General features: G+C 41.9%; 1 protein-coding gene across 1 annotated transcript in view; it reads left to right on the top strand.

Moving 5' to 3' along the window:
- The window catches only part of LOC102805212 (arginine kinase-like), a 114,268-nt gene that overhangs the window by 72,525 nt on the left and 18,397 nt on the right, over positions 1-23,346 (top strand). The gene's annotated exons all lie outside the window — the stretch shown is intronic.

Here is a 23,346-nt window from a genome sequence, read left to right as displayed (position 1 = left end):
GGACACACTTTAATATGGTTACGATGTGTCCCTGGTATAGGACACACTTTAATATGGTTACCATGTGTCCCTGGTATAGGACACACTTTAATCTGGTTACGATGTGTTCCTGGTATAGGACACACTTTAATCTGGTTACGATGTGTCCCTGGTATAGGACACACTTTAATATGGTTACGATGTGTCCCTGGTATAGGACACACTTTATTCTGGTTACGATGTGTCCCTAGTATAGGACACACTTTAATCTGGTTACGATGTGTTCCTGATATAGGACACACTTTAATCTGGGTACGATGTGTCCCTGGTATAGGACACACTTTAATCTGGTTACGATGTGTCCCTGGTATAGGACACACTTTAATATGATTACGATGTGTCCCTGGTATAGGGCACACTTTAATCTGGTTACGATGTGTTCCTGGTATAGGGCACACTTTAATCTGGTTACGATGTGTCCCTGGTATAGGACACACTTTAATCTGGTTATGATGTGTCCGTGGTATAGGACACACTTTAATCTGGTTACGATGTGTCCCTGGTATAGGATACACTTTAATATGGTTACGATGTGTCCCTGGTATAGGACACACTTTAATCTGGTTACGATGTGTCCCTGGTATAGGACACACTTTAATCTGGTTACGATGTGTCACTGGTATAGGATACACTTCAATCTGGTTACGATGTGTCCCTGGTATAGGACACACTTTAATCTGGTTAAGATGTGTCCCTGGTATAGGATACACTTTAATCTGGTTACGATATGTCCCTGGTATAGGACACACTTTAATATGGTTACGATGTGTCCCTGGTATAGGATACACTTTAATCTGGTTACGATGTGTCCGTGGTATAGGACACACTTTAATCTGGTTACGATGTGTCCCTGGTATAGGATACACTTTAATATGGTTACGATGTGTCCCTGGTATAGGACACACTTTAATATGGTTACGATGTGTCCCTGGTATAGGACACACTTTAATATGGTTACGATGTGTCCCTGGTATAGGACACACTTTAATCTGGTTACGATGTGTTCCTGGTATAGGACACACTTTAATCTGGTTACGATGTGTCCCTGGTATAGGACACACTTTAATATGGTTACGATGTGTCCCTGGTATAGGACACACTTTATTCTGGTTACGATGTGTCCCTAGTATAGGACACACTTTAATCTGGTTACGATGTGTTCCTGATATAGGACACACTTTAATCTGGGTACGATGTGTCCCTTTTATAGGACACACTTTAATCTGGTTACGATGTGTCCCTGGTATAGGACACACTTTAATATGGTTACGATGTGTCCCTGGTATAGGGCACACTTTAATCTGGTTACGATGTGTTCCTGGTATAGGGCACACTTTAATCTGGTTACGATGTGTCCCTGGTATAGGACACACTTTAATCTGGTTATGATGTGTCCGTGGTATAGGACACACTTTAATCTGGTTACGATGTGTCCCTGGTATAGGATACACTTTAATATGGTTACGATGTGTCCCTGGTATAGGACACGCTTTAATCTGGTTATGATGTGTCCCTGGTATAGGACACACTTTAATCTGGTTACGATGTGTCTCTGGTATAGGATACACTTCAATCTGGTTACGATGTGTCCCTGGTATAGGACACACTTTAATCTGGTTAAGATGTGTCCCTGGTATAGGATACACTTTAATCTGGTTACGATATGTCCCTGGTATAGGACACACTTTAATATGGTTACGATGTGTCCCTGGTATAGGATACACTTTAATCTGGTTACGATGTGTCCGTGGTATAAGACACCCTTTAATCTGGTTACGATGTGTCCCTGGTATAGTATACACTTTAATCTGGTTACGATGTGTCCCTGGTATAGGATACACTTTAATCTGGTTACGATGTGTCCCTAGGCCTGGTATAGGATACACTTTAATCTGGTTATGATGTGTCCCTGGTATAGTATACACTTTAATATGGTTACGATGTGTCCCTGGTATAGAACACACTTTAATCTGGTTACGATGTGTCCCTGGTATAGAACACACTTTAATCTGGTTACGATGTGTCCCTGGTATAGGAGACACTTTAATCTGGTTACGATGTGTCCCTGGTATAGTATACACATTAATATGGTTACGATGTGTCCCTGGTATAGTATACACATTAATCTGGTTACGATGAGTCCCTGGTATAGGATACACTTTAATCTGGTTACGATGTGTCCGTGGTATGGGACACATTTTAATCTGGTTACGATGTGTCCCTGGTATAGGATGCACTTTAATCTGGTTAAGATGTGTCCCTGGTATAGTATACACTTTAATCTGGTTACGATGTGTCCCTGGTATAGGATACACTTTAATCTGGTTACGATGGGTCCCTGGTATAGTATGCCCTTTAATCTGGGGACGGTGTGTCCCTGGTATTGGATACACTTTAATCTAGTTACGATGTGTCCCTGGTATAGGATACACTTTAATCTGGTTACGATGTGTCCCTGGTATAGGATACACTTTAATATGGTTACGATGTGTCCCTGGTATTGTATACACTTTAATCTGGTTACGATGTGTCCATGGTATAGGATACACTTTAATCTGGTTACGATGTGTCCCTGGTATAGGATACACTTTAATCTGGTTACGATGGGTCCCTGGTATAGTATACACTTTAATCTGGGGACGGTGTGTCCCTGGTATTGGATACACTTTAATCTAGTTACGATGTGTCCCTGGTGTAGGATACACTTTAATCTGGTTACGATGTGTCCCTGGTATAGGATACACTTTAATATGGTTACGATGTGTCCCTGGTATAGTATACACTTTAATCTGGTTACGATGTGTCCATGGTATAGGATACACTCTAATCTGGTTACGATGTGTCCCTGGTATAGGACACACTTTAATATGGTTCCGATGTGTCCCTGGTATAGGGCACACTTTAATCTGGTTACGATGTGTCCCTGGTATAGGATACACTTTAATCTGGTTACGATGTGTCCCTGGTATAGTATATACTTTAATCTGGTTACGATGTGTCCCTGGAATAGGATACACTTTAATCTGGGTACGGTGTGTCCTTGGTATAAGATACACTTTAATCTGGTTACGATGTGTCCCTGGTATAGTATACACTTTAATCTGGTTACGATGTGTCCCTGGTATAGTATACACTATAATATGGTTACGATGTGTCCCTGGTATAGGACACACTTTAATCTGGTTACCATGAGTCCCTGGTAAAGGACACACTTTAATATGGTTACGATGTGTCCCTGGTATAGGACACACTTTAATCTGGTTACGATGTGTCCCTGGTATAGGGCACACTTTAATCTGGTTACGATGTGTCCGTGGTATAGGACACACTTTAATCTGGTTACGATGTGTCCGTGGTATACGACACACTTTAATCTGGTTACGATGTGTCCCTGGTATAGGATACACTTTACTATGGTTACGATGTGTCCCTGGTATAGGACACACTTTAATATGGTTACGATGTGTCCCTGGTATAGGACACACTTTAATATGGTTACCATGTGTCCCTGGTATAGGACACACTTTAATCTGGTTACGATGTGTTCCTGGTATAGGACACACTTTAATCTGGTTACGATGTGTCCCTGGTATAGGACACACTTTAATATGGTTACGATGTGTCCCTGGTATAGGACACACTTTATTCTGGTTACGATGTGTCCCTAGTATAGGACACACTTTAATCTGGTTACGATGTGTTCCTGATATAGGACACACTTTAATCTGGGTACGATGTGTCCCTGGTATAGGACACACTTTAATCTGGTTACGATGTGTCCCTGGTATAGGACACACTTTAATATGATTACGATGTGTCCCTGGTATAGGGCACACTTTAATCTGGTTACGATGTGTTCCTGGTATAGGGCACACTTTAATCTGGTTACGATGTGTCCCTGGTATAGGACACACTTTAATCTGGTTATGATGTGTCCGTGGTATAGGACACACTTTAATCTGGTTACGATGTGTCCCTGGTATAGGATACACTTTAATATGGTTACGATGTGTCCCTGGTATAGGACACACTTTAATCTGGTTACGATGTGTCCCTGGTATAGGACACACTTTAATCTGGTTACGATGTGTCACTGGTATAGGATACACTTCAATCTGGTTACGATGTGTCCCTGGTATAGGACACACTTTAATCTGGTTAAGATGTGTCCCTGGTATAGGATACACTTTAATCTGGTTACGATATGTCCCTGGTATAGGACACACTTTAATATGGTTACGATGTGTCCCTGGTATAGGATACACTTTAATCTGGTTACGATGTGTCCGTGGTATAGGACACACTTTAATCTGGTTACGATGTGTCCCTGGTATAGGATACACTTTAATATGATTACGATGTGTCCCTGGTATAGGACACACTTTAATATGGTTACGATGTGTCCCTGGTATAGGACACACTTTAATATGGTTACGATGTGTCCCTGGTATAGGACACACTTTAATCTGGTTACGATGTGTTCCTGGTATAGGACACACTTTAATCTGGTTACGATGTGTCCCTGGTATAGGACACACTTTAATATGGTTACGATGTGTCCCTGGTATAGGACACACTTTATTCTGGTTACGATGTGTCCCTAGTATAGGACACACTTTAATCTGGTTACGATGTGTTCCTGATATAGGACACACTTTAATCTGGGTACGATGTGTCCCTTTTATAGGACACACTTTAATCTGGTTACGATGTGTCCCTGGTATAGGACACACTTTAATATGGTTACGATGTGTCCCTGGTATAGGGCACACTTTAATCTGGTTACGATGTGTTCCTGGTATAGGGCACACTTTAATCTGGTTACGATGTGTCCCTGGTATAGGACACACTTTAATCTGGTTATGATGTGTCCGTGGTATAGGACACACTTTAATCTGGTTACGATGTGTCCCTGGTATAGGATACACTTTAATATGGTTACGATGTGTCCCTGGTATAGGACACGCTTTAATCTGGTTATGATGTGTCCCTGGTATAGGACACACTTTAATCTGGTTACGATGTGTCTCTGGTATAGGATACACTTCAATCTGGTTACGATGTGTCCCTGGTATAGGACACACTTTAATCTGGTTAAGATGTGTCCCTGGTATAGGATACACTTTAATCTGGTTACGATATGTCCCTGGTATAGGACACACTTTAATATGGTTACGATGTGTCCCTGGTATAGGATACACTTTAATCTGGTTACGATGTGTCCGTGGTATAAGACACCCTTTAATCTGGTTACGATGTGTCCCTGGTATAGTATACACTTTAATCTGGTTACGATGTGTCCCTGGTATAGGATACACTTTAATCTGGTTACGATGTGTCCCTAGGCCTGGTATAGGATACACTTTAATCTGGTTATGATGTGTCCCTGGTATAGTATACACTTTAATATGGTTACGATGTGTCCCTGGTATAGAACACACTTTAATCTGGTTACGATGTGTCCCTGGTATAGAACACACTTTAATCTGGTTACGATGTGTCCCTGGTATAGGAGACACTTTAATCTGGTTACGATGTGTCCCTGGTATAGTATACACATTAATATGGTTACGATGTGTCCCTGGTATAGTATACACATTAATCTGGTTACGATGAGTCCCTGGTATAGGATACACTTTAATCTGGTTACGATGTGTCCGTGGTATGGGACACATTTTAATCTGGTTACGATGTGTCCCTGGTATAGGATGCACTTTAATCTGGTTAAGATGTGTCCCTGGTATAGTATACACTTTAATCTGGTTACGATGTGTCCCTGGTATAGGATACACTTTAATCTGGTTACGATGGGTCCCTGGTATAGTATGCCCTTTAATCTGGGGACGGTGTGTCCCTGGTATTGGATACACTTTAATCTAGTTACGATGTGTCCCTGGTATAGGATACACTTTAATCTGGTTACGATGTGTCCCTGGTATAGGATACACTTTAATATGGTTACGATGTGTCCCTGGTATTGTATACACTTTAATCTGGTTACGATGTGTCCATGGTATAGGATACACTTTAATCTGGTTACGATGTGTCCCTGGTATAGGACACACTTTAATATGGTTCCGATGTGTCCCTGGTATAGGGCACACTTTAATCTGGGTACGGTGTGTCCTTGGTATAAGATACACTTTAATCTGGTTACGATGTGTCCCTGGTATAGTATACACTTTAATCTGGTTACGATGTGTCCCTCGTATAGTATACACTTTAAACTGGTAACGATGTGTCCCTGGTACAGTATACACTTTAATCTGGTTACGATGTGTCCCTGGTATAGGATACACTTTAATCTGGTTACGATGTGTCCCTGGTATAGTATACACTTTAATCTGGTTACGATGAGTCCCTGGTATAGGATACACTTTAATCTGGTTACGATGTGTTCCTGGTATGGGACACACTTTATTCTGGTTACGATGTGTCCCTAGTATAGGATGCACTTTAATCTGGTTACGATGTGTCCCTGGTATAGTATACACTTTAATCTGGTTACGATGTGTCCCTGGTATAGGTTACACTTTAATCTGGTTACGATGTGTCCCTACGCCTGGTATAGGATACACTTTAATCTGGTTATGATGTGTCCCTGGTATAGAACACACTTTAATCTGGTTACGATGTGTCCCTGGTATAGGATACACTTTAATCTGGTTACGATGTGTCCCTGGTATAGTATACACATTAATATGGTTACGATGTGTCCCTGGTATAGTATACACATTAATCTGGTTACGATGAGTCCCTGGTATAGGATACACTTTAATCTGGTTACGATGTGTCCGTGGTATGGGACACATTTTAATCTGGTTACGATGTGTCCCTGGTATAGGATGCACTTTAATCTGGTTAAGATGTGTCCCTGGTATAGTATACACTTTAATCTGGTTACGATGTGTCCCTGCTATAGGATACACTTTAATCTGGTTACGATGGGTCCCTGGTATAGTATACACTTTAATCTGGGGACGGTGTGTCCCTGGTATTGGATACACTTTAATCTAGTTACGATGTGTCCCTGGTGTAGGATACACTTTAATATGGTTACGATGTGTCCCTGGTATAGTATACACTTTAATCTGGTTACGATGTGTCCATGGTATAGGATACACTTTAATCTGGTTACGATGTGTCCCTGGTATAGGACACACTTTAATATGGTTCTGATGTGTCCCTGGTATAGGGCACACTTTAATCTGGTTACGATGTGTCCCTGGTATAGGATACACTTTAATCTGGTTACGATGTGTCCCTGGTATAGTATATACTTTAATCTGGTTACGATGTGTCCCTGGAATAGGATACACTTTAATCTGGGTACGGTGTGTCCTTGGTATAAGATACACTTTAATCTGGTTACGATGTGTCCCTGGTATAGTATACACTTTAATCTGGTTACGACGTGTCCCTGGTATAGTATACACTTTAATATGGTTACGATGTGTCCCTGGTATAGGACACACTTTAATCTGGTTACGATGTGTCCCTGGTAAAGGACACACTTTAATATGGTTACGATGTGTCCCTGGTATAGGACACACTTTAATCTGGTTACGATGTGTCCCTGGTAAATGGCACACTTTAATCTGGTTACGATGTGTCCGTGGTATAGGACACACTTTAATCTGGTTACGATGTGTCCGTGGTATACGACACACTTTAATCTGGTTACGATGTGTCCCTGGTATAGGATACACTTTAATATGATTACGATGTGTCCCTGGTATAGGACACACTTTAATATGGTTACGATGTGTCCCTGGTATAGGACACACTTTAATCTGGTTACGATGTGTTCCTGGTATAGGACACACTTTAATCTGGTTACGATGTGTCCCTGGTATAGGACACACTTTAATATGGTTACGATGTGTCCCTGGTATAGGACACACTTTATTCTGGTTACGATGTGTCCCTAGTATATGACACACTTTAATCTGGTTATGATGTGTTCCTGATATAGGACACACTTTAATCTGGGTTACGATGTGTCCCTGGAATAGGACACACTTTAATCTGGTTACGATGTGTCCCTGGTATAGGACACACTTTAATATGGTTACGATGTGTCCCTGGTATAGGGCACACTTTAATCTGGTTACGATGTGTTCCTGGTATAGGGCACACTTTAATCTGGTTACGATGTGTCCCTGGTATAGGACACACTTTAATCTGGTTATGATGTGTCCGTGCTATAGGACACACTTTAATCTGGTTACGATGTGTCCCTGGTATAGGATACACTTTAATATGGTTACGATGTGTCCCTGGTATAGGACACACTTTAATCTGGTTACGATGTGTCCCTGGTATAGGACACACTTTCATCTGGTCACGATGTGTCTCTGGTATAGGATACACTTCAATCTGGTTACGATGTGTTCCTGGTATAGGACACACTTTAATCTGGTTAAGATGTGTCCCTGGTATAGGATACACTTTAATCTGGTTACGATATGTCCCTGGTATAGGACACACTTTAATATGGTTATGATGTGTCCCTGGTATAGGATACACTTTAATCTGGTTACGATGTGTCCGTGGTATAGGACACACTTTAATCTGGTTACGATGTGTCCCTGGTATAGGGCACACTTTAATCTGGTTACGATGTGTCCGTGGTATAGGACACACTTTAATCTGGTTACGATGTGTCCGTGGTATACGACACACTTTAATCTGGTTACGATGTGTCCCTGGTATAGGATACACTTTAATATGGTTACGATGTGTCCCTGGTATAGGACACACTTTAATATGGTTACGATGTGTCCCTGGTATAGGACACACTTTAATATGGTTACGATGTGTCCCTGGTATAGGACACACTTTAATCTGGTTACGATGTGTTCCTGGTATAGGACACACTTTAATCTGGTTACGATGTGTCCCTGGTATAGGACACACTTTAATATGGTTACGATGTGTCCCTGGTATAGGACACACTTTATTCTGGTTACGATGTGTCCCTAGTATAGGACACACTTTAATCTGGTTACGATGTGTTCCTGATATAGGACACACTTTAATCTGGGTACGATGTGTCCCTGGTATAGGACACACTTTAATCTGGTTACGATGTGTCCCTGGTATAGGACACACTTTAATATGGTTACGATGTGTCCCTGGTATAGGGCACACTTTAATCTGGTTACGATGTGTTCTTGGTATAGGGCACACTTTAATCTGGTTACGATGTGTCCCTGGTATAGGACACACTTTAATCTGGTTATGATGTGTCCGTGGTATAGGACACACTTTAATCTGGTTACGATGTGTCCCTGGCATAGGATACACTTTAATATGGTTACGATGTGTCCCTGGTATAGGACACACTTTAATCTGGTTACGATGTGTCCCTGGTATAGGACACACTTTAATCTGGTTACGATGTGTCTCTGGTATAGGATACACTTCAATCTGGTTACGATGTGTCCCTGGTATAGGACACACTTTAATCTGGTTAAGATGTGTCCCTGGTATAGGATACACTTTAATCTGGTTACGATATGTCCCTGGTATAGGACACACTTTAATATGGTTACGATGTGTCCCTGGTATAGGATACACTTTAATCTGGTTACGATGTGTCCGTGGTATAAGACACCCTTTAATCTGGTTACGATGTGTCCCTGGTATAGGATACACTTTAATATGGTTACGATGTGTCCCTGGTATAGGACACACTTTAATCTGGTTACGATGTGTCTCTGGTATAGGGCACACTTTAATCTGGTTACGATGTGTCCCTGGTATAGGACACACTTGAATCTGGTTATGATGATTCCGTGGTATAGGACACACTTTAATCTTGTTACGATGTGTCCCTGGTATAGGACACACTTTAATATGGTTACGATGTGTCCCTGGTATAGGACACACTTTTATCTGGTTACGATGTGTCCGTGGTATAGGACACACTTTAATCTGGTTACGATGTGTCCCTGGTATAGGGCACACTTTAATCTGGTTACGATGTGTCCCTGGTATAGGGCACACTTTAATCTGGTTACGATGTGTCCGTGGTATAGGACACACTTTAATCTGGTTACGATGTGTCCGTGGTATAGGACACACTTTAATCTGGTTACGATGTGTCCCTGGTATAGGACACACTTTAATATGGTTACGATGTGTCCCTGGTATAGGACACACTTTAATATGGTTACGATGTGTCCCTGGTATAGGACACACTTTAATATGGTTACGATGTGTCCCTGGTATAGGACACACTTTAATCTGGTTACGATGTGTTCCTGGTATAGGACACACTTTAATCTGGGTACGATGTGTCCCTGGTATAGGACACACTTTAATCTGGTTACGATGTGTTCCTGATATAGGACACACTTTAATATGGTTACGATGTGTCCCTGGTATAGGACACACTTTATTCTGGTTACGATGTGTCCCTAGTATAGGACACTCTTTAATCTGGTTACGATGTGTCCCTAATATAGGACACACTTTAATCTGGGTACGATGTGTCCCTGGTATATGACACACTTTAATCTGGTTACGATGTGTCCCTGGTATAGGACACACTATAATATGGTTACGATGTGTCCCTGGTATAGGGCACACTTTCATCTGGTTACGATGTGTACCTGGTATAGGGCACACTTTAATATGATTACGATGTGTCCCTGGTATAGGACACACTTTAATCTGGTTACGATGTGTCCGTGGTATAGGACACACTTTAATCTGGTTACGATGTGTCCCTGGTATAGGATACACTTTAATATGGTTACGATGTGTCCCTGGTATAGGACACACTTTAATCTGGTTATGATGTGTCCCTGGTATAGGACACACTTTAATCTGGTTACGATGTGTCCCTGGTATAGGATACACTTCAATCTGGTTACGATGTGTCCCTGGTATAGTATACACTTTAATCTGGTTACGTTGTGTCCCTGGTATAGGATACACTTTAATCTGGTTACGATGTGTCCGTGGTATAGGACACACTTTAATCTGGTTACGATGTGTCCCTGGTATAGGATACACTTTAATATGGTTACGATGTGTCCCTGGTATAGGACACACTTTAATCTGGTTACGATGTGTCCCTGGTATAGGGCACACTTTAATCTGGTTACGATGTGTCCCTGGTATAGGACACACTTGAATCTGGTTATGATGTTTCCGTGGTGTAGGACACACTTTAATCTGGTTACGATGTGTCCCTGGTATAGGACACACTTTAATATGGTTACGATGTGTCCCTGGTATAGGACACACTTTAATCTGGTTACGATGTGTCCGTGGTATACGACACACTTTAATCTGGTTACGATGTGTCCCTGGTATAGGGCACACTTTAATCTGGTTACGATGTGTCCCTGGTATAGGATACACTTTAATATGGTTATGATGTGTCCTTGGTATAGGACACACTTTAATCTGGTTACGATGTGTCCCTGGTATAGGACACACTTTAATCTGGTTAAGATGTGTCCCTGGTATAGGATACACTTTAATCTGGTTACGATATGTCCCTGGTATAGGACACACTTTAATATGGTTACGATGTGTCCCTGGTATAGGATACACTTTAATCTGGTTACGATGTGTCCGTGGTATAAGACACCCTTTAATCTGGTTACGATGTGTCCCTGGTATAGGATACACTTTAATATGGTTACGATGTGTCCCTGGTATTGGACACACTTTAATCTGGTTACGATGTGTCTCTGGTATAGGGCACACTTTAATCTGGTTACGATGTGTCCCTGGTATAGGACACACTTGAATCTGGTTATGATGATTCCGTGGTATAGGACACACTTTAATCTTGTTACGATGTGTCCCTGGTATAGGACACACTTTAATATGGTTACGATGTGTCCCTGGTATAGGACACACTTTAATCTGGTTACGATGTGTCCGTGGTATAGGACACACTTTAATCTGGTTACGATGTGTCCCTGGTACAGGGCACACTTTAATCTGGTTACGATGTGTCCCTGGTATAGGGCACACTTTAATCTGGTTACGATGTGTCCGTGGTATAGGACACACTTTAATCTGGTTACGATGTGTCCCTGTTATAGGACACACTTTAATATGGTTACGATGTGTCCCTGGTATAGGACACACTTTAATATGATTACGATGTGTCCCTGGTATAGGACACACTTTAATATGGTTACGATGTGTCCCTGGTATAGGACACACTTTAATCTGGTTACGATGTGTTCCTGGTATAGGACACACTTTAATCTGGGTACGATGTGTCCCTGGTATAGGACACACTTTAATCTGGTTATGATGTGTCCCTGATATAGGACACACTTTAATATGGTTACGATGTGTCCCTGGTATAGGACACACTTTATTCTGGTTACGATGTGTCCCTAGTATAGGACACTCTTTAATCTGGTTACGATGTGTCCCTGATATAGGACACACTTTAATCTGGGTACGATGTGTCCCTGGTATAGGACACACTTTAATCTGGTTGCGATGTGTCCCTGGTATAGGACACACTATAATATGGTTACGATGTGTCCCTGGTATAGGGCACACTTTCATCTGGTTACGATGTGTACCTGGTATAGGGCACACTTTAATATGATTACGATGTGTCCCTGGTATAGGACACACTTTAATCTGGTTACGATGTGTCCGTGGTATAGGACACACTTTAATCTGGTTACGATGTGTCCCTGGTATAGGATACACTTTAATATGGTTACGATGTGTCCCTGGTATAGGACACACTTTAATCTGGTTATGATGTGTCCCTGGTATAGGACACACTTTAATCTGGTTACGATGTGTCCCTGGTATAGGATACACTTCAATCTGGTTAAGATGTGTCCCTGGTATAGTATACACTTTAATCTGGTTACGTTGTGTCCCTGGTATAGGATACACTTTAATCTGGTTACGATGTGTCCGTGGTATAGGACACACTTTAATCTGGTTACGATGTGTCCCTGGTATAGGATACACTTTAATATGGTTACGATGTGTCCCTGGTATAGGACACACTTTAATCTGGTTACGATGTGTTCCTGGTATAGGACACACTTTAATCTGGTTACGATGTGTCCCTGGTATAGGACACACTTTAATATGGTTACGATGTGTCCCTGGTATAGGACACACTTTATTCTGGTTACGATGTGTCCCTAGTATAGGACACACTTTAATCTGGTTACGATGTGTTCCTGATATAGGACACACTTTAATCTGGGTACGATGTGTCCCTGGTATAGGACACACTTTAATATGGTTACGATGTGTCCCTGGTATAGGATACACTTTAATCTGGTTACGATGTGTCCCTGGTATAAGACACCCTTTAATCTGGTTACGATGTGTCCCTGGTATAGGATACACTTTAATATGGTTACGATGTGTCCCTGGTATAGGACACACTTTAATCTGGTTACGATGTGTCTCTGGTATAGGGCACACTTTAATCTGGTTACGATGTGTCCCTGGTATAGGACACACTTGAATCTGGTTATGATGATTCCGTGGTATAGGACACACTTTAATCTTGTTACGATGTGTCCCTGGTATAGGACACACTTTAATATGGTTACGATGTGTCCCTGGTATAGGACACACTTTAATCTGGTTACGATGTGTCCGTGGTATAGGACACACTTTAATCTGGTTACGATGTGTCCCTGGTATAGGGCACACTTTAATCTGGTTACGATGTGTCCCTGGTATAGGGCACACTTTAATCTGGTTACGATGTGTCCGTGGTATAGGACACACTTTAATCTGGTTACGATGTGTCCGTGGTATAGGACACACTTTAATCTGGTTACGATGTGTCCCTGGTATAGGACACACTTTAATATGGTTACGATGTGTCCCTGGTATAGGACACACTTTAATATGGTTATGATGTGTCCCTGGTATAGGACACACTTTAATATGGTTACGATGTGTACCTGGTATAGGACACACTTTAATCTGGTTACGATGTGTTCCTGGTATAGGACACACTTTAATCTGGGTACGATGTGTCCCTGGTATAGGACACACTTTAATCTGGTTACGATGTGTCCCTGATATAGGACACACTTTAATATGGTTACGATGTGTCCCTGGTATAGGACACACTTTATTCTGGTTACGATGTGTCCCTAGTATAGGACACTCTTTAATCTGGTTACGATGTGTCCCTGATATAGGACACACTTTAATCTGGGTACGATGTGTCCCTGGTATAGGACACACTTTAATCTGGTTACGATGTGTCCCTGGTATAGGACACACTATAATATGGTTACGATGTGTCCCTGGTATAGGGCACACTTTCATCTGGTTACGATGTGTACCTGGTATAGGGCACACTTTAATATGATTACGATGTGTCCCTGGTATAGGACACACTTTAATCTGGTTACGATGTGTCCGTGGTATAGGACACACTTTAATCTGGTTACGATGTGTCCCTGGTATAGGATACACTTTAATATGGTTACGATGTGTCCCTGGTATAGGACACACTTTAATCTGGTTATGATGTGTCCCAGGTATAGGACACACTTTAATCTGGTTACGATGTGTCCCTGGTATAGGATACACTTCAATCTGGTTACGATGTGTCCCTGGTATAGTATACACTTTAATCTGGTTACGTTGTGTCCCTGGTATAGGATACACTTTAATCTGGTTACGATGTGTCCGTGGTATAGGACACACTTTAATCTGGTTACGATGTGTCCCTGGTATAGGATACACTTTAATATGGTTACCATGTGTCCCTGGTATAGGACACACTTTAATCTGGTTACGATGTGTCCCTGGTATAGGGCACACTTTAATCTGGTTACGATGTGTCCCTGGTATAGGACACACTTGAATCTGGTTATGATGTTTCCGTGGTGTAGGACACACTTTAATCTGGTTACGATGTGTCCCTGGTATAGGACACACTTTAATATGGTTACGATGTGTCCCTGGTATAGGACACACTTTAATCTGGTTACGATGTGTCCGTGGTATACGACACACTTTAATCTGGTTACAATGCGTCCCTGGTATAGGGCACACTTTAATCTGGTTACGATGTGTCCCTGGTATAGGATACACTTTAATATGGTTATGATGTGTCCTTGGTATAGGACACACTTTAATCTGGTTACGATGTGTCCCTGGTATAGGGCACACTTTAATCTGGTTACGATGTGTCCCTGGTATAGGACACACTTTAATATGGTTACGATGTGTCCGTGGTATAGGACACACTTTAATCTGGTTACGATGTTTACCTGGTAAAGGATACACTTTAATCTGGTTACGATGTGTCCCTGGTATAGGACACACTTTAATCTGGTTACGATGTGTCCCTGGTATAGGACACACTTTAATCTGGTTACGATGTGTCCCTGGTATAGGATACATTTTAATCTGGTTATGATGTGTCCCTGGTATAGGACACACTTTAATCTGGGTACGATGTGTCCCTGGTATAGGACACACTTTAATCTGGTTACGATGTGTCCCTGATATAGGACACACTTTAATCTGGTTACGATGTGTCCCTGGTATAGGACACACTTTAATCTGGTTACGATGTGTCCCTGGTATAGGACACACTTTAATCTGGTTACGATGTGTCCGTGGTATAGGACACACTTTAATCTGGTTATGATGTGTCCCTGGTATAGGACACACTTTAATATGGTTACGATGTGTCCGTGGTATAGGACACACTTTAATATGGTTACGATGTGTCCCTGGTATAGGGTACACTTTAATCTGGTTACGATGTGTCCGTGGTATAGGACACACTTTAATATGGTTACGATGTGTCCCTGGTATAGGACACACTTTAATATGGTTACGATGTGTCCCTGGTATAGGACACACTTTAATATGGTTACGATGTGTCCCTGGTATAGGACACACTTTAATATGGTTACGATGTGTCCCTGGTATAGGGCACACTTTAATCTGGATACGATGTGTCCTTGGTATAGGACACACTTTATTAATATGGTTACGATGTTTCCCTGGTATAGGGCACACTTTAATCTAGTTACGATGTGTCCCTGGTATAGGACACACTTTAATCTGGTTACGATGTGTCCCTGGTATATGGCACACTTTAATCTGGTTACGATGTGTCCGTGGTATAGGACACACTTTTATCTGGTTACGATGTGTCCGTGGTATAGACACACTTTAATCTGGTTACGATGTGTCCCTGGTATAGGATACACTTTAATATAGTTGCGATGTGTCCCTGGTATAGGGCACACTTTAATCTGGTTACGATGTGTCCCTGGTATAGGGCACACTTTAATCTGGTTACGATGTGTCCCTGGTATAGGATACACTTTAATATGGTTACGATGTGTCCCTGGTATAGGACACACTTTAATCTGGTTACGATGTGTCCCTGGTATAGGATACATTTTAATCTGGTTATGATGTGTCCCTGGTATAGGACACACTTTAATCTGGGTACGATGTGTCCCTGGTATAGGACACACTTTAATCTGGTTACGATGTGTCCCTGATATAGGACACACTTTAATCTGGTTACGATGTGTCTCTGGTATAGGACACACTTTAATCTGGTTACGATGTGTCCCTGGTATAGGACACACTTTAATCTGGTTACGATGTGTCCGTGGTATAGGACACACTTTAATCTGGTTATGATGTGTCCCTGGTATAGGACACACTTTAATATGGTTACGATGTGTCCGTGGTATAGGACACACTTTAATATGGTTACGATGTGTCCCTGGTATAGGGTACACTTTAATCTGGTTACGATGTGTCCGTGGTATAGGACACACTTTAATATGGTTACGATGTGTCCCTGGTACAGGACACACTTTAATATGGTTACGATGTGTCCCTGGTATAGGACACACTTTAATATGGTTACGATGTGTCCCTGGTATAGGACACACTTTAATATGGTTACGATGTGTCCCTGGTATAGGGCACACTTTAATCTGGATACGATGTGTCCTTGGTATAGGACACACTTTATTAATATGGTTACGATGTTTCCCTGGTATAGGGCACACTTTAATCTAGTTACGATGTGTCCCTGGTATAGGACACACTTTAATCTGGTTACGATGTGTCCCTGGTATATGGCACACTTTAATCTGGTTACGATGTGTCCGTGGTATAGGACACACTTTTATCTGGTTACGATGTGTCCGTGGTATAGGACACACTTTAATCTGGTTACGATGTGTCCCTGGTATAGGATACACTTTAATATAGTTGCGATGTGTCCCTGGTATAGGGCACACTTTAATCTGGTTACGATGTGTCCCTCGTATAGGGCACACTTTAATCTGGTTACGATGTGTCCCTGGTATAGGTTACACTTTAATATGGTTACGATGTGTCCCTGGTATAGGACACACTTTAATCTGGTTACGATGTGTCCCTGGTATAGGGCACACTTTAATCGGGTTACGATGTGTCCCTGGTATAGGACACACTTTAATCTGGTTATGATGTATCCGTGGTATAGGACACACTTTAATCTGGTTACGATGTGTTCCTGGTATAGGACACACTTTAATATGGTTACGATGTGTCCCTGGTATAGGGCACACTTTAATCTGGTTACGATGTGTCCCTGGTATAGGACACACTTTAATATGGTTACGATGTGTCCCTGGTATAGGACACACTTTATTATGGTTACGATGTGTCCCTGGTATAGGGCACACTTTAATCTGGATACGATGTGTCCTTGGTATAGGACACACTTTATTAATATGGTTACGATGTTTCCCTGGTATAGGGCACACTTTAATCTAGTTACGATGTGTCCCTGGTATAGGACACACTTTAATCTGGTTACGATGTGTCCCTGGTATATGGCACACTTTAATCTGGTTACGATGTGTCCGTGGTATAGGACACACTTTTATCTGGTTACGATGTGTCCGTGGTATAGGACACACTTTAATCTGGTTACGATGTGTCCCTGGTATAGGATACACTTTAATATAGTTGCGATGTGTCCCTGGTATAGGGCACACTTTAATCTGGTTACGATGTGTCCCTGGTATAGGGCACACTTTAATCTGGTTACGATGTGTCCCTGGTATAGGTTACACTTTAATATGGTTACGATGTGTCCCTGGTATAGGACACACTTTAATCTGGTTACGATGTGTCCCTGGTATAGGGCACACTTTAATCGGGTTACGATGTGTCCCTGGTATAGGACACACTTTAATCTGGTTATGATGTATCCGTGGTATAGGACACACTTTAATCTGGTTCCGATGTGTTCCTGGTATAGGACACACTTTAATATGGTTACGATGTGTCCCTGGTATAGAACACACTTTAATCTGGTTACGATGTGTCCGTGGTATAGGACACACTTTAATCTGGTTACGATGTGTCCCTGGTATAGGGCACACTTTAATCTGGTTACGATGTGTCCCTGGTATAGGATACACTTTAATATGGTTATGATGTGTCCTTGGTATAGGACACACTTTAATCTGGTTACGATGTGTCCCTGGTATAGGGCACACTTTAATCTGGTTACGATGTGTCCCTGGTATAGGACACACTTTAATATGGTTACGATGTGTCCCTGGTATAGGGTACACTTTAATCTGGTTATGATGTGTCCCTGGTATAGGACACACTTTAATCTGGTTACGATGTGTCCCTGGTATAGGGCACACTTTAATCTGGTTACGATGTGTCCGTGGTATAGGACACACTTTAATCTGGTTACGATGTGTCCGTGGTATAGGACACACTTTAATCTGGTTACGATGTGTCCCTGGTATAGGATACACTTTAATATGGTTACGATGTGTCCCTGGTATAGGACACACTTTAATATGGTTACTATGTGTCCCTGGCATAGGACACACTTTAATATGGTTACGATGTGTCCCTGGTATAGGGCACACTTTAATCTGGTTACGATGTGTCCGTGGTATAGGACACACTTTAATCTGGTTACGATGTGTTCCTGGTATAGGGCACACTTTAATCTGGTTACGATGTGTCCCTGGTATAGGACACACTTTAATTTGGTTACGATGTGTCCGTGGTATAGGACACACTTTAATCTGGTTACGATGTGTCCCTGGTATAGGGCACACTTTAATCTGTTTACGATGTTTCCCTGGTATAGGACACACTTTAATCTGGTTACGATGTGTCCGTGGTATAGGACACACTTTAATCTGGTTACGATGTGTCCCTGGTATAGGACACACTTTAATATGGTTACGATGTGTCCCTGGTATAGGACACACTTTAATCTGTTTACGATGTGTCCCTGGTATAAGACACACTTTAATCTGGTTACGATGTGTCCCTGGTATAGGACACACTTTAATCTGGTTATGATGTGTCCCTTGTATAGGATACACTTTAATCTGGTTACGATGTGTCCTGGTATAGGGCACACTTTAATCTGGTTACGATGTGTCTCTTGTATAGGATACACTTTAATCTGGTTACGATGTTTCCCTGGTAAAGGATACACTTTAATCTGGTTACGATGTGTCCCTGGTATAGGACACACTTTAATGTGGTTACGATGTGTCCCTGGTATAGGACACACTTTAATCTGGTTACGATGTGTCCCTGGTATAGGATACATTTTAATCTGGTTATGATGTGTCCCTGGTATAGGACACACTTTAATCTGGGTACGATGTGTCCCTGGTATAGGACACACTTTAATCTGGTTACGATGTGTCCCTGATATAGGACACACTTTAATCTAGTTACGATGTGTCCCTGGTATAGGACACACTTTAATCTGGTTACGATGTGTCCCTGGTATAGGACACACTTTAATCTGGTTACGATGTGTCCCTGGTATAGGACACACTTTAATCTGGTTACGATGTGTCCCTGGTATAGGACACACTTTAATATGGTTACGATGTGTCCGTGGTATAGGACACACTTTAATATGGTACGATGTGTCCCTGGTATAGGGCACACTTTAATCTGGTTACGATGTGTCCCTGGTATAGGACACACTTTAATATGGTTACGATGTGTCCCTGGTATAGGACACACTTTAATATGGTTACGATGTGTCCCTGGTATAGGATACACTTTAATATGGTTACGATGTGTCCCTGGTATAGGACACACTTTAATATGGTTACGATGTGTCCCTGGTATAGGGCACACTTTAATCTGGTTACGATGTGTCCCTGGTATAGGACACACTTTATTAATATGGTTACGATGTGTCCCTGGTATAGGGCACACTTTAATCTGGTTACGATTTGTCCCTTGTATAGGACACACTTTAATCTGGTTACGATGTGTCCCTGGTATATGGCACACTTTAATCTGGTTACGATGTGTCCGTGGTATAGGACACACTTTAATCTGGTTACGATGTGTCCGTGGTATAGGACACACTTTAATCTGGTTGCGATGTGTCCCTGGTATAGGATACACTTTAATATAGTTACGATGTGTCCCTGGTATAGGACACACTTTAATATGGTTACGATGTGTCCCTGGTATAGGGCACACTTTAATCTGGTTACGATGTGTCCCTGGTATAAGGCACACTTTAATCTGGTTACGATGTGTCCCTGGTATAGGACACACTTTAATCTGGTTACGATGTGTCCGTGGTATAGGACACACTTTAATCTGGTTACGATGTGTCCCTGGTATAGGATACACTTTAATATGGCTACGATGTGTCCCTGGTATAGGACACACTTTAATCTGGTTACGATGTGCCCCTGGTATAGGGCACACTTGAATCTGGTTACGATGTGTCCCTGGTATAGGACACACTTTAATCTGGTTACGATGTGTCCCTGGTATAGGATGCACTTTAATCTGGTTACGATGTGTCCCTGGTATAGCATACACTTCAATCTGGTTACGATGTGTGCATGGTATAGGACACACTTTAATCTGGTTACGATGTGTCCGTCGTGTAGGACACACTTTAATCTGGTTACGATGTGTCCCTGGTATAGGACACACTTTAATCTGGTTACGATGTGTCCCTGGTATAGGGCACACATTAATCGGGTTACGATGTGTCCCTGGTATAGGACACACTTTAATCTGGTTATGATGTATCCGTGGTATAGGATACACTTTAATCTGGTAACGATGTGTCCCTGGTATAGGACACACTTTAATATGGTTACGATGTGTCCCTTGTATAGGACACACTTTAATCTGGTTACGATGTGTCCGTGGTAAAGGACACACTTTAATCTGGTTACGATGTGTCCCTGGTATAGGGCACACTTTAATCTGGTTACGATGTGTCCCTGGTATAGGATACACTTTAATATGGTTATGATGTGTCCTTGGTATAGGACACACTTTAATCTGGTTACGATGTGTCCCTGGTATAGGGCACACTTTAATCTGGTTACGATGTGTCCCTGGTATAGGACACACTTTAATATGGTTACGATGTGTCCCTGGTATAGGGTACACTTTAATCTGGTTATGATGTGTCCCTGGTATAGGACACACTTTAATCTGGTTACGATGTGTCCCTGGTATAGGGCACACTTTAATCTGGTTACGATGTGTCCGTGGTATAGGACACACTTTAATCTGGTTACGATGTGTCCGTGGTATAGGACACATTTTAATCTGGTTACGATGTGTCCCTGGTATAGGATACACTTTAATATGGTTACGATGTGTCCCTGGTATAGGACACACTTTAATATGGTTACTATGTGTCCCTGGCATAGGACACACTTTAATATGGTTACGATGTGTCCCTGGTATAGGGCACACTTTAATCTGGTTACGATGTGTCCGTGGTATAGGACACACTTTAATCTGGTTACGATGTGTTCCTGGTATAGGGCACACTTTAATCTGGTTACGATGTGTCCCTGGTATAGGACACACTTTAATTTGGTTACGATGTGTCCGTGGTATAGGACACACTTTAATCTGGTTACGATGTGTCCCTGGTATAGGACACACTTTAATATGGTTACGATGTGTCCCTGGTATAGGACACACTTTTATCTGGTTACGATGTGTCCGTGGTATAGGACACACTTTAATCTGGTTACGATGTGTCCCTGGTATAGGGCACACTTTAGTCTGTTTACGATGTTTGCCTGGTATAGGACACACTTTAATCTGGTTACGATGTGTCCGTGGTATAGGACACACTTTAATTTGGTTACGACGTGTCCCTGGTATAGGACACACTTTAATATGGTTACGATGTGTCCCTGGTATAGGACACACTTTAATCTGTTTACGATGTGTCCCTGGTATAGGACACACTTTAATCTGGTTACGATGTGTCCCTGGTATAGGGCACACTTTAATCTGATTACGATGTGTCCCTTGTATAGGATACACTTTAATCTGGTTACGATGTGTCCTGGTATAGGGCACACTTTAATCTGGTTACGATGTGTCTCTTGTATAGGATACACTTTAATCTGGATACGATGTTTCCCTGGTAAAGGATACACTTTAATCTGGTTACGATGTGTCCCTGGTATAGGACACACTTTAATGTGGTTACGATGTGTCCCTGGTATAGGACACACTTTAATCTGGTTACGATGTGTCCCTGGTATAGGATACATTTTAATATGGTTATGATGTGTCCCTGGTATAGGACACACTTTAATCTGGGTACGATGTGTCCCTGGTATAGGACACAATTTAATCTGGTTACGATGTGTCCCTGATATAGGACACACTTTAATCTAGTTACGATGTGTCCCTGGTATAGGACACACTTTAATCTGGTTACGATGTGTCCCTGGTATAGGACACACTTTAATCTGGTTACGATGTGTCCCTGGTATAGGACACACTTTAATCTGGTTACGATGTGTCCCTGGTATAGGACACACTTTAATATGGTTACGATGTGTCCGTGGTATAGGACACACTTTAATATGGTTACGATGTGTCCCTGGTATAGTGCACACTTTAATCTGGTTACGATGTGTCCCTGGTATAGGACACACTTTAATATGGTTACGATGTGTCCCTGGTATAGGACACACTTTAATATGGTTACGATGTGTCCCTGGTATAGGATACACTTTAATATGGTTACGATGTGTCCCTGGTATAGGACACACTTTAATATGGTTACGATGTGTCCCTGGTATAGGGCACACTTTAATCTGGTTACGATGTGTCCCTGGTATAGGACACACTTTATTAATATGGTTACGATGTGTCCCTGGCATAGTGCACACTTTAATCTGGTTACGATGTGTCCCTGGTGTAGGACACACTTTAATCTGGTTACGATGTATCCCTGGTATATGGCACACTTTAATCTGGTTACGATGTGTCCGT

This window comes from Saccoglossus kowalevskii, chromosome 13 (assembly GCF_978046115.1).
Source record: "Saccoglossus kowalevskii chromosome 13, keSacKowa6.1, whole genome shotgun sequence".
Classification (NCBI taxonomy): Eukaryota; Metazoa; Hemichordata; class Enteropneusta; family Harrimaniidae; genus Saccoglossus; species Saccoglossus kowalevskii.
The sequence above is the reverse complement of the archived record's forward strand: the minus strand, read 5'-3'. Positions and strand labels throughout refer to the sequence as shown.